This window comes from Pteropus medius, unplaced genomic scaffold (assembly GCF_902729225.1).
Source record: "Pteropus medius unplaced genomic scaffold, Ma_sr-lr_union100, whole genome shotgun sequence".
Classification (NCBI taxonomy): Eukaryota; Metazoa; Chordata; class Mammalia; order Chiroptera; family Pteropodidae; genus Pteropus; species Pteropus medius.
This window is the reverse complement of record NW_024349519.1, coordinates 26673609-26685966: the sequence shown is the minus strand read 5'-3', so window position 1 is coordinate 26685966 and position 12358 is coordinate 26673609. Positions and strand designations below refer to the sequence as shown.

Sequence of the window (12358 nt, the reverse complement as noted above, 5' to 3'; positions counted from 1 at the left end):
AGGGTAGACTATGCATAGACTTTTGTCACCTAGATGAAGGCCTCGTCAATAAAGAATCAGTTCCAACCACAACCCAGTCTCCTAACCGTCCCCATCTCACTGGGCATATATAGAAAATAATGATAGAAAATGATATTTCTATATTGCGTACTGAGATAAATGCATGCAGCTACATATGGCCATCCCAAAGGAAGAGGGACTCAATATTTAGGCCCTCCTGTATGTAACCTTCATGCCCAAATACACTGGCTGAAATATGCTATTGCAAGCCCTCTCAAGCCATGGTGCTACCAGAAGCAAAACTAGATTAAGTTGTGTTCTCTCTTGGGATTGATTTCTGATTGGTAGAATAATTTCTTCTCATTCAAAAATAGAGATGCAGATCCCAGCTTCCTTTTGTGGTCCAATTTACAGTGATGACTATTGTACAAAGACTACAAATAGAAAAGAACATGCTTCTTTGATGTCTTTCTATAAAGTGAGGACACATTTAATAGACTTTTGGTTTCTACTGTATTTCTTATTTTTTTATTGTTTATCTCTGCATCTATCATGACTATTGTCTTCTTCCAGTGTGATTTATTTAATGGTATAGCATACTTTGTTCCTTAATGATTAACATCCTAACAGATGGTCAAGAAGCCAAGTTCCATCATTCAATATGTTCTCTCAACCTTCTTGTATGTACCATAGAAATCAGAGTCATCCTTATAGTCTTTTCCTGTAATACACTCAACATTAGATCCCATCCCCAAATCTCATAACTTTGTGGTATTAATAGATAATAATTTACTTGAATATTACTATTCTAATAGTAGAGAAGTATGATCAGTATATAGTAGTCTAGTTAGTACTTTTTCTCTTCTTATTTACTTTTTAAATAAAGTATAGATTACATAAAGTTCCAGTACAGTTTTTTGAACAACACTGGCTGTCTTAGAACTCCACTTATGTTTGCATGCCTTCAGCAAGTACTTTTGACATATTTCTCAAGTATTAGGGACTGTACTTGGTCTTTTTTCTCTTCATTTTCTATTTCTCACCTCATGATCTTTTTTCCCCTCCCTATTTCTCTGACCCTGTATCTTTTTTTTTCCTTTTTTTTTTTGCCTACTTCCCTTTAATTTCCTCCTTTCTCTTTTTCTTATTTTCTCTCTTCCATTTATTATTTATTCTGTGTTTTTCTAAAACACTTCTTTAGATTTCCATAATGTGACATTTCAATTGTAATAATTACACTCATTACTCTTTCCCACTCTCACGAGGGGTTGCTAAGCTTCTGATCTATCTAGCCTATTATTCTCACCTCATGACAGGCCCTTCTTTCTATTTTCCTGGTCCCACATCTGATGGGTGAGGTTACTGAGGGTAGATCTGGGAGCAAGTCCTACTATCAGTATCTGAAGTATGGGGTGCCCTAGTCAACGAGGAAAGTATAATCACAATGTCAAAAGAGCATGTGGGGTGGGAGATACTGTTATGGCCATCTTTGGGTGATGCAGTCTGCCACAGTCTACCCTCTGGCTACAATGACTCACACCCCTCCCATATGCAAAATATACTCATCCCTCCCGAAGACCCCCAAGTCTCAATGTTTTATGGCATTAGGTCAGGTCAGGAGGGATTAAAAACAAAAGATTTCCCTCACTACTCTCTCTGTCCTGCTGAGACTCCCATCCCTATTTCTTTGATCATAAAGAGGGGGTTTCTCTTGGATCTTTCTGCAAGTTAAACAATAATGAGTTTTAGGTTGTCCTGAGTCTCTGCCAAGAGATTTGGAAGGAAAAAAAGCCCAGAGCACTCATCTGCCATCTTACCCATCTTTCTCGAAGTTTCTATTTCCCTCCCCAACCAACCTGCTATTATTTCTTTTCGGAGTCCTCATTAGTTTCTTTATGTGTTCTGAACACATTCGTGGGAGAGAGAATGGAATCTGCAAACTCCATCATTACTGGAACCAGATCCAGGAGCCATTTCTTAATTTTAGATTTGTTTGCCATCTGAGAATGAGAAACCATTGTATTTTATTTTCAAACTCTGCAGGTCCTGTATGTTCTTTAGCTTATCTGCACACACTCTCATTTTATCATAGGAGCTGGAAGAGGCCAGGTAGCACTTTCAACACTGCGCCAGGAAGTCTCCTTAGCTAGATCACACAGTTCATTACTATATTTTCTATTTTCCAACTTATTATATGTGTCAATGTTGCTAAATTTCCCACTACATAAAAAATGTCTCTTTTTTCCCCCCAGATTCCAATAATATTTTCCTCATGTTTATTTAAGTCCTCATGGATAGACTTCAAGTCCAGTCTCAAAAGACAGTACACATGTGTTAGGTTTTTGTTCCAGCAGCACCCACTCTGGTTCCAAAATCTGTGTCAGTTAAAGTTTGATCAGAGAAGCAAAACCATGTCAAGTGAATTTATAGTAGGGATTAGAGCAAACATGATTATGGGAACTGGTTAAGCTGCCTGCGCAACCAGTTGTCTCTGTGTCAAGACTTAGGTCTGTAGTCAGCAGGATGGGCTGGCTTCATGAGGGGGAAGATGGATGTGGAGCAGAGATGCAAAGAGAGCAACACAAATTGGAACCTGCGCAGATGAGATGGAGTCCATGTGGATGAACTGGAACCCAAGTTCCACATCAGTCTCTCATACCTCCGACTCTGATGACGGTGACCTGCAGAAGAGCCGGGGCACTTTGCCATGGAGTTACTCACAAACATAATAAGGATTCAGGGAAGATAAGGAAGGAGTTAGAGGAACTGTAGGCAGAGCTGTTGCCCTACATCAATGAGGTGAGCCAGCAGACACATGGCATTGTGGCGAGCTGCGACAATGCCTGACCCTACACTAACCTTCTGACTACCAACATGGCTGCCGTTTCTTTTCTGCCTTCCAGATGCTGCTTAGATTTTCTGAGACACATAGTTTCAGCCTTACTGCACTGACATACTACAAAGCCACCACAGTCTCAAAGCCCCTGGCTAGGCTTTAGGAATATAGCCTGAGAATGCACAGTAAGTGTTTGTCTATTTATAATGATAGAGACTTGCCTTTTAAAGATTTGTGTGAATCAAGCACAAATAACTCACACAATGGTAGAAAAGTTAGTGCTTATAAATCAGTGATACTAGATAACTAAGAAATAAAAATGAATACATGTCCAGAGTGAATTTTAACAAAATAGTATTGAAATGATTATTAACATGATTCCTGCATATCCCAAAGCAATCGTAAGATATTAATAGGTTTTCTCCATTAGTTTGCTAGAGTTGCCACAAGGAAATACCAAAGATTAGTGGCTTAATCAACAGAAATTTATTTTCTCACGTTTCTAGAGGCTAGAAGTTGAGATCGTGGGTGTTTGCAGAGTTGGTTTCTTCTGAGGCCTCTCCCCTTGGCTTGCAGATGGCCACCTTCTTGCCGTGTGTTCAAATGGTCATCTCTCTGTGTGTGCACGTGTTTGGTATCTCTGTCCGTGTCCTAATTCCTCTTCTTATAAAGACATCATTCATTGGATTGGAGTCCATTCTGATGACTCCACTTTAACTTAATTACCTCTTTAAAGGCCCAATCTCCAAACACAGTCACATTCTGAGGTACTGGGGGTTAGAACTTCAACATATGAGTTTGGAGGGGGATATAATTCAGCCCATAACGTTTTCCAGAGTACAATAAAGTTTGAGAAGTGCTACATACTATATTTTCTTCTTGGAAGTTCACAAAGTACAACTATATATGAAAAATTAAAAATATTCAGTATTCATCATTCACCCAGGCACTGTTTCATACATTATTGATAATCCTAAACTGCCATCTTTTATACATTGGCTGGTAATATTGAACTATTGCATGGTAATCCTCTCTGCAAGCTGGAGCCGGTGGTCAGGAAGGGAAGGTCGATGTGAGGTGGAGGGGAACAAGCACAAACTGGAATGGGGTCTGTCTCTCATCAGAACCCGTGTTGGTCCCTCACCATCTCCAAGCCTCAAACCTTGAAGATTCTTGGTGAATTGCTATAGACATCTCCGCTGAGAGAATTGGGTTTGTAAGTAGGCAAAAAGTTGTCCCTTGCCACATGACATTGCCCCTTCCATCTGTGCCAATAGAACATTCCAGATTGCTAGGGGCCTGGAGATTCCTTGTTCACCTATAGCTGCTGGCCAGGGTGAATAGCCTCTCACCTGGCCCAACCTCTGCTCCCTTCTTTGTTCTCTTGGTCTTTTCAGGTGAGAAAAAGAGCAGAGCAGCTGGGCAAAGATCCATCCAGGAAGGTATGGGCGGGTGTGAATGGGTAGGGATGGCCGATGAGGGTTACTGACCTTGCACAATCAGCTAGTTCTGCAGTAGTAGTGGAAGAAAGAGCCCCCGCCATATCCTAGCTCGAGATTATCCCACACCAGCCGTCTATGTATACCACCAGCTCAAGCCTCTCCTGGCTTGTGGCCTACTTTCTGCTTCCTACTCTTACCTTTCCAACCCAGTGTTCAAGTCAGCTGTTCTAGCTGAGTTTGTCTTTCCTTCTTGACTACCATTAGATCCTTTTCCTAGGCCCTGGGTTTTCTTCTGAACAATTCCTGTGGTTCTGACCGTGCAAGAATTTCTGAGTCAGACCCTAGACTCACTTGCACTCTTCGGCCAAGGGAAGATTCTCACTGCTACCTTGGCACCTGCGGATGCAGATGGTTCTGTCTATTCTTGTAGCATTCTTATATCATGAATCATCTCCAGATAGAATCATCTCCATAGCATACCCCAGAGAGGATTTGTCAGCTTCTAATATCAACTGTACTTTAACACTGGTATCTCAGCTGTTATTTTAACAAAGTGTACATCTCTGGTAACTGACCTGGCATATTAGAGTGGTAACAACAGCTCTCTTTGAGCAGGGCACAGTGCACATTGCTTTGCATCCATTGTCTCTACTTCTTACAGCAACTTCGAGATAGAACATATATTCCCAATTTTACAAATGAGAAAACTAGCTTCCACAGAGCCACTTCATACAGCAAAGACATGCCAGAGCATTGACTTGGGCTCACGTCTCCAGGGCCAAAGCCCTCACACAGGTCTTAACGGAGATATTGGTTTATGTTATAAGCAGCCTTAGCCCAGCATTGTCCTCATTCTCTACAGATTTACTACATTTTCCTCTAAATCCCAATTTAAAAGTTCACTCAGTTGCCTGTCAGAGTGCTCCCAGGTGGTACTTGGGACAGTCAGTGACACTAAAACAATTCCTCCTGTGAACTCACTGTATAGATTGCTTTGAAAAATTTATTGTTTCTAAATTAAAAGTGTCACATAATGTGGGAGAAAGTATTGACGCCCTTCTCTCCCTGCTTGGCCTGAATCTATTATCTCTGCAGCTTTCTTTTGCAGATTCTCCCTTTTTCATCTCTGCCTCAGACAGACTGCCCCCTGCATCTCACAGAAGGTATTTGCATTTTAAGTCAACATCTTTTAAAAGCTTACACATCTTTCTTTATGTATTTTAAGAACAAAATAATACATTTAAGGACATTCTGATTTAACTATAGTCTTAAAATACATGCAAAATTGTGGAGTTGTCACAGTGGTATTTATTAAGTAGAATTTGGCCTTTTTGTTTCATGGTATTAAGAGAGGGCGAGTAAAATACTTTTACAATTCTTGAAGACATAATTTACAAAGCAGTTTTACAAATGTTTTGTTTGATCCTTAAGGATCTCTAAGAGGATTAGGCAAGTTGGCATTTACAGAAGAGGAAGGTGGCTCCAAGTGGGCAAATGACTTGTGTGGTTCTGCAGCGAATGTGGAGAACAGAGGTCTTCAGAGCTAAGGTCTGTGCACTTTGAGTATACCACATACTAAATTTAGTTACCTTTATCCAGAAGGCTACTGACTTCTTCTGTGGACCAGTGTGTAATAACGAAAGAAAACCTCATCTTCCATGTCCACAAATTACACTGAGAATTTTGGGCTGGTCATACTGCTTTGTTGGCTAACATGTGATGGAGATGTGGCTGAAATGAGCATAAAGAGAGTCTCTGAGTCTGGGAGATGGAATACACAGTTTCCACACCTCAGGAATAGACAGAACCGTCTTCCTCCAGCTCCTTAGTCTCCTGGATGCAACACGTAAGTAATATCCATTCACACCCGACTGCTGAAGGAACTACCAGGTCAATGTAATTCAGAGCTGATCCTGGCCTTCAGAAAGCTTCTCATTTCCTTGCTGCTGCCAGATAGGAAAGAATCTTAAATCCAATCTCTCTATCCAGGGATTGAAGACTGATCCTTTTACAGGTAAGAGAGCCAGTCTGATAGCATATGATCTTTTGTTGTTTTTGTCCATGTTAAGTGAGATCTTATAAGAACAAATTTGCCATGCAATAAGCTGAAAAAGAACATTCCAGGAAGAGGAAACAGGAAATAGAAAGCCCTGAGGAGAGAATGAACTGAGTGAGTTTTAGAAACAGAAAGGAGACTGGTGCGACTAAAGCAGCCTTCAGCAAACTTTTCTTGCAAAGAGCCAACTAGTAAATATTGCAAGCTTTTGTAGGCCATCCGGTCTTAGTTGCAACTACTTGGCTATTGTAGCACAAAAGCCGCCCTGGATAATAAATACAGGAATGAGTGTGGCTGTATTCCAGTAAAGTTTTATTTATGGACACTGATATTTGAATTGCGCATCATTTTCACGTGTCACACAATATTGCTCTTCTTTTGATTCTTTCCCAACTGTTTAAAAATGTAAAAACCATTCTTAGCTCAGGGACTGTACAAAAACAGGCAATTGGCTAGATTTTGCCTGGTGGGTGTAGTTTGCTGACCCCTGGGCTAAAGCATAGTGAGTGAATGGGGATGACAGTGGTCCCAGGTGAAATGAGAGAGTTAGGTAGGCCCGGCCAGACCATAAACAGGGGTTTCGTAGGCCGTTGAAGGGAGAGGGAATTTTATTCTAATATCTATGGGGGATGCCTAAAGGGCTTTAGGCAGGAAAGTTACATGATATATTTTAATAATACCCTGTTGCATCTGAGTCCAGAATGGACTGCCAGGAAACAAAAGTAGAAGCAAATTCCAGCAAGGAGCCTGCTCTAGCAGACCAGGCAGAAATGGTACAGTTCTAAAATGGGAATTAAATCTCCAACCTCAAAGAGAATGACCTATCAGGATGATGGGGTGCGTAAGCATCCAGCGGAGTCCCAGGTACATAGTATGTACTCAGTAAATGTTAGTTGCATATGCTTTCCTTCCTTCTTTGGTGATCAAAAGGCTGAGAATATTGGTTTGTCCAAATCTCTCACCACTCTCAGAAAAATGGGTCATTCTACTAAAAATAGGTCAGATAATATCATTAAAATTGAGTGGATGTATGCTTAAGTTTTGTTAATGACCCCTGTGATAGGATATGTTTGTGTGTATATATTTTCATCGAGCCACATGATATAGTTAATTTTTCTACTGTTTAAGGTTTATAAAGATCACTGGACTTGTTGGTCTGAAAAACATTTAGTTTTAATCTATTTAATTGTCCCTATTAAAAGTACTAATATATCAAAAAAGTTTGAAAAAATTATCCTTAGGTAAAGAGAGAACTTACTTGATCATTTTCCAGAATTAACAAACAAAACACCAGTCTTTATGTGCCATTCTATTTTTCCCTCAGTTGCTCAATCTCTCCTGGCATTGAATAGAAATAAAGATGTCAGAAACAAATTATTAATACAGAAAAGGGGATAAATCACAAAGGACCCCACGCAGAACCATATAGGATGATGAGATTGAGATGAGGTATGATAAAAATTTAACCATTCCAGAATCCAGGTGTTAAATGAGATAATGTAGACAGTTATAATGTTAAAGATTTTATGCCTCTTTCATCCAGTGTACTTAGAATGGTGAGAGTGATTAGTTAGTATTTATTAATATTGTATATATAGCACAAGCGTAAATATGAACATAGTTCTTGGAATTTGAAGGCTCTAGGGGAGAATCCCTCCTTGTCTCTTCCAGTTTCTGGTGGCCCTAACGTTCCTTGGCTTACAGCACCATCACTGCATTCTCCTCTTCACATCGCCTTCTCCTTTGTGGGTGTGTCTCCTTTTCTGTCTCTTACAAGGACACTTGTCTTTGCATTCAGGGCCCACCAGGATAATCCAGAATGATCTCACTTCCAGACCCTTAACTTAATTATGTCTGCAAAGACCCAGTAAGATCACATTCACAGGTTCTGGATGTTAGGATATGGGATACCTTCAGGGGGACACCATTCAACTCACTAAACAGTGGACTCTGTCCTTGTTGAAAGGTTACTTGAGGGAATTGGTAGCACAACTTGCCTTGTATAACATGGAAGTTAATACATTGCCCTAGGTTTATTTTCTAATTGTTTCAGTATGCAAATCTTATCTCGTTAACTGAGTTCTATATTTTATGTCCTGTCTAGGATATCTATCTATCTATCTATCTATCTATCTATCTATCTATCTATCTATCTATCTATTTATTTATTTATTTTTAGGCGAGGCAACCCTTGGTTGACCTCACAGATTGCAAAGACCTTGTCAGTTTACAATCCCTTATTTTTTATTTTTTATGCCTACAGCACCTGGACTTCCTAGGTGGTCTCCCATCCAAGTACTAACCAGGCCCGACCCTGCTTAGCTTCGGAGATCAGACAGGATTGGGCTTGTTCAGGGTAGTATGGCCATAGACTCTGTACAGGACTTTTAAAACTGAATTAATTCACCTGATTTTTAACTAGTATTATCCCACTTCCTTCTGGGCTTGCAAAATTCTGAAGAGAACTCTGCTGTCATCTTTATTTTTGTTCCTATATATATAATATCTTTTTCTTCTCGGGCTGCTTTTAAGATTTTTCTTTTATCATGTATTTTCAGAAATTTGGTTATGATATGTCTTAGCGTGTTTTTATTGTTTGATTTTCCTGCTTAAGGTTTGTGGAGCTTCTTACAAATCTGTGGGTTTCATTAAACTTCGAAAATCTTTGGTCATTATTTCTTCAAACATTTTTTTTCTGGCCTCCCCTCTCCTCTCTTTCTGGGACTTCGGATAAATATATACATATTTTTTTTCAGATTGCTTTGCATGTCCCAAAGGTTGCTGTCTCTCTTTATTTTTTCTTTCAGTCTCTTTTTATCTTTGTGCTTCATTTCGGATAGATTGTATTGCAATAACTTTGTATTCCCTGGCCTTTTTCATATAATCTGCTGCTAATTCTGTTAAATGAATTTCTAAAACTAAACTTTTATTTTAGAAGAATCTTAGATTTACAGACAAATTGCAAAGACAGTACAGAGAACTCCCGTATATACCTCACCTAGTTTCTTCTGCTAACAGTTTACATTACCATAGTACATTCATTGCAACTGATGAATTGACATCAATGCATTTCTACTAACTAAAGCCCATACTCTATTCAGATTTCCTTAGTTTCTACCTAATGTCCTTTTTCGCATGTAGGATATCACATCACATGCAGTTATCATGTCTCCTTAGGCTCCTCCAGACTATGACAGTTTCTCGGACTTTCTGTGTTTTTGATGACCTTAACAGCTTTGAGGAGGTGTTTTGTGGAATGCCCCTTTGTTTAGGTTTGTCTGATGTTTTTCTCATGGTTAGACTGAATGTTTTAGTTTTTTATTTATACAGTAACAAATTTTAATGGCTTAAATTTAATTAATGGCATTAAATTTAATAAATTTAATGGCTTAAACAACACAAATTTATTACTTACAACTCTGTAGGCCAGAAGTCTGGCATGAGTCTCATTGGGCCAGAATCAAGGTGTCAGCAAGGTGTCTGGAAGCACTGGAGAGATTCTGTTTCCTTGCCTTTTCCAGCTTCTAGAGGCCATTTACTGTTCCTTGGCTGGTGGCCTCTTCCTTCAATCTACAAACCCAGCAACTCTCTCTGACCTTTTTCATCATCTCCTCTCTCTCCCTCTCTTTCCTCCCTCCTTCCTCTCTCTCTCTCTCTCTCTCTCTCTCTCTCTCTCTCTCTCTCTCTCCCTCTCTCCCTTTCCTCTCTCCTTCTCCCTCTCCCTCTCTTTCTTCCTCTCTCTCCTTCTCTCTACAGAGCCAGTAAAGGGTCTCCACTTTTAAGGACTCTTGTGATTAGGTTGGATCCACCCAGATAAGCTAGGATAATCTCCCCATCTCAAAATCTGTATCCTTAATTCTATCTGCAAAGTTCATTTTGTTATAAAGTAATATATTCACAGGTTCTTGGGTTTAGAATGTGGACATTTTGGGAGCCATTATTCTGTCTACTACATTGAAGCTATGGGTTTTTGGGAGGAAGTCCACAGAGGTAAAGTGTCATTCTCATCACATTGTAATAAGGGTACATGCTGTTAACATGATTTATCACTGATGATGTTAACTTTGATCACCTGTCTGAGGTAGTATATGTCAGGTTTCTCCTTTGTAGTTACTTGCCCTCCCATTTCCATGCTCTCCTCTTTGGAGGAAGACATCATGTGCATCCCATACTTAAGAGGTGGGAGTTATTTATGTATAATACATACATAAAATTCTATATGGGTTATTTCTCTCTCTTCTCCCTCTCACTCTCTTCTCTCTTGTCATCGATTCATATCAGTATAGACTCATTTATACTTTGAGTTATAATCCAATACTTTTTATTTTTTTTTTGTTCAAATTGTTTCAGCATAGGTCTTTCAGTTGGCTCCTGTATCCCTTTGCCATACCTCCTTCATTTTGCTTTTAGAGGACTTCCTTACTTTCTGGCACCAGGATTGTTCTGTATATTCTCTATTCCAGGTCTGGAATCCATCAGTTCTTCAAGGAGCCCTGGTTTCTTTTATTGGAGAGTGTATTTAGAAACCAAGATCTGAGTCTGGTTTCATCCAGTGAAACTCCTTCCAGCTGGTGTATTTTTTATCTTAGAAATTTCATTTGGTTCTTTTCGACGTCTTCCATTTATTTCCTCATTAGGTTCATATCTTCCTCTAAATAGGTTTTCACATTTATAATATCTTTTCCAAAACATCCTTCTCTACTGATCCCATCATCTGTGGCTTTTTTTTGTGTCCTTTCCTCTTGATCGTTTTTTTTTCTTCTTGATTATGGGTCATATTTTCTTCTTGGCATGTTAGTAATTTTTTATTGGATTTTAGACATTGTGTATTTTATGTTGTTGAATGTCTTGAAATTTTTTTTTTTGTCTTTAATGAGTTTTGGGCTTTGTTTAAGTAAGCAGTTTTACTGCATATCAGCTTGATTCTTTTAAAACCTGTCTCTAAGCTTTACTAAGACTTATAGAAAATAGCTTTCACTCTAAGGATTGTTCAGCTCTACCAGTGTGTTGGATGATCAGGAGGGCCTCTTCACTTTGGCTAATGGGAACTTGATCAATTCCAAAGTCTATGTGAGCTCTGGGAATATTTAGCTTAGTAGGCCCCAGTCATTCTCTTCCAGCATTTTGGAGTACTAGTTTCCATATGCCTGGTCCAGGGCTCAGCAAACACTAAAGAGGACCACACAAACTTTTGAAACTCTTTTTCTGTATAACTACCTCTTTTTGAGAACTTTGCCTACAACTCTCAGCTGCCTCAGCCTCTCTGATCTCTGATCTTCCTTTCTTCACTCCCTTTCTTGTTTCTGTTTGGGTTCCCCTATTACTGCAACCTAAGTATGGAAACTGCCTCCAACAGAAAACGCAGGTGGTCGTAGGGCTCATGTCATTTGTTTCTCTTTCCTCGAGGATCACAGTTTGTGCTGCAAGTTGCTCAATGCCTGAGAACAGTTGTTTCATGTTTTGTCCACTTCTCTAGTTTTTTACTGCAGGAGGTCAAGTCCAGTCCTTGTTCCTCTTTCACGGCTGAACTGTCTTGTAAGTTAATTGCGATGCTAGTCCTGATAGAGATCTTCACATCATATCTTTATTTACAGGTTGTGCTAGACATTGGAGTGCTTTTTAAATTTGGAAAACTATATTCCTCAAAATTTTCTTATGTCTTTACTAACTTCCTGTCCACTGTTATTTCAATTCTCATTTTCTAGAATTTCTACTAGATATTGAATCACTTAGATTGAGCATCCATTTTTCTTATTTTTTTCTATTGTTCATTTCTTTATTATACTTTATGTGAGATTTACTTGACTTTATCTTCTAATTATTCTATAAAAACTTAGTCATGTTTTTAATTTTCAGGAGCCTTTTATGTTCTCTAATTGTTCCTTTTTATATATTGTTTTTATTTCACACATGCAGTTAGTATCTTTTCTCAATCTTTAATGACATTAAAATGTTTTTTTTTTTTTCTGCATCACCTTTGTTTCCCTAGAGTTCTTTATTCTGTTTGCTTTCATCATGGTTATG

General features: G+C 39.0%; 1 pseudogene; it reads right to left on the bottom strand.

Moving 5' to 3' along the window:
* Nucleotides 1-8588: 8588 nt before the first annotated feature.
* Nucleotides 8589-8707, bottom strand: LOC120618826 (uncharacterized; annotated as a pseudogene).
* Nucleotides 8708-12358: the final 3651 nt, after the last annotated feature.